The following is a 1859-nucleotide window of genomic DNA, read 5'->3' on the forward strand; positions in this document are numbered from 1 at the left end:
TTATGTGTGTGTGTGTGTGTGTGTGTGTCCGCAGCCGGGGGCAAAGACGGCCTGTCGCGCAACACGGAGGTTATATGTCAGAGCCCCGTACGCCCCCCGCACTCACCCTTAAAGGCCGGGACAGCCCTTGGGGTTCCTGCCGGGGGCGGGCAGCATACATATTCCGTCTCGTGGCAGCCACCGGAGATATGTCAGAGCCCGTACGCCCCCGCACTCACCCTTAAAGGCCGGGACAGCCCTTGGGGTTCCTGCCGGGGGCGGGCAGCATACATATGTCCGTTCCGTGGGAGCCACCGGAGATATGTCAGAGCCCGTACGCCCCCCGCACTCACCCTTAAAGGCCGGGACAGCCCTTGGGGTTCCTGCCGGGGGCGGGCAGCATACATATGTCCGTTCCGTGGGAGCCACCGGAGATATGTCAGAGCCCGTACGCCCCCGCACTCACCCTTAAAGGCCCGCAAGCCCTTGGGGTTCCTGCCGGGGGGCGGGCAGCATACATATGTCCGTTCCGTGGGAACCACCGGGGAGATGTCAGAGCCCGTGAAACCCCGAAAGACAGACCCTTAAAGGCCCGCAAGCCCTTGGGTGAACGTCTGGGGCGGGCAGCATACATACACCCCGGTCGGGAACCACAGGAGGTGAGGTCAGAGCCCGTGAAACCCCGAAAGACAGACCCTTAAAGGCCCGCAAGCCCTTGGGGTGAACGTCTGGGGCGGGCAGCATACACACTCTCCACGGCGGGCCGCGAAGACTTAGCGGGCGCAGCCGCCGGAGCGGGCCGCCGACGAGGCCTGAAACGCGGGGTGCGGCCGGGACCGTTCCCCCCTTGCATTTCGCTGGATGATCAGACAGTCGCAAAGAACCGTCTGAAAATCCCGGGCCAAGTCCAGAAAGTGTCCGTAAAAGAGCTAGCGGGGCCCAGCCACTTTCCTCCAGCAAGTGCCCTTAGCTCAGTTTTGACCTCTCTCATTGCACTAAGTGTCTTCAAAAACCCAGTTCCTGTATTTCCCCCGGCACCGTAGAGAAATGCTGACAGCCTGGAACACTGTGGCGGCTGCACACGGCACTCCCTTGCCCGCCGCGAGCAGCCTAGCCCCGCCTAAGACCCGCGAGAACCGCCCATCGGCACACGGCCCGCTGTGCGCCCGAGCCGTTTGGTGTAAAAACTGTCCAAAAGTGGTTTCGACCACTTAGGAACATCGTAGAGACTCGAAATAAAAAGCATTTTGTTGGAAAAGCGATTCTGAGGAAGGCTGTGTCAAAATTAATTTCGGGAAATGTCGTTTACCCCCCCCCAAATGGCTCCGAAGTACCCCCCCCCCAACCCCCCCCCCTAAAAAACCGTGTTCCGGGGTTTTTTCGAGAAACAAACACACGGGGTATATAGAGGGGACTGAGACGAATCGAATGACGTGCTTTGCAAAGAAATCGGGGGCTCACAGCCCCCCCAGGAGAGGTTCAAAAGTCGGAGGACTGGTCACCTAACTCCCATTGAAGTCAATGGGGGAAAAATGAAAACTGTCAAAAAGGCTTAAAATTGTTCCAAAAACCCACTGGGGCAGTAGATAATCATCCTATTTGAATTTTAAAAGTCTTAGTTTGGCGAAAAAATACCTTTTAATAATTGTTTTAGGGGTCAGAAAAATCAGCTCCGGCTGCCTGGTCACCTAGGGGAGATAGAAAATTTTTCTAAGTTTTTCACTCGGCCGCCTGGTCCCCTAACTCGAAAATTTTAAAGTGCTCCCATCGGTCCCGGGATAGGGTGGCTGATAGCTGGGAGCCCCCTGAGCACTGCCCCGGTGTTAGTTTTCGGAGAAATGCCTCCGTTGATTTGTTATGATTTTTTTTCCGCCGGCCGC

This window comes from Amia ocellicauda, unplaced genomic scaffold (assembly GCF_036373705.1).
Source record: "Amia ocellicauda isolate fAmiCal2 unplaced genomic scaffold, fAmiCal2.hap1 HAP1_SCAFFOLD_351, whole genome shotgun sequence".
Classification (NCBI taxonomy): Eukaryota; Metazoa; Chordata; class Actinopteri; order Amiiformes; family Amiidae; genus Amia; species Amia ocellicauda.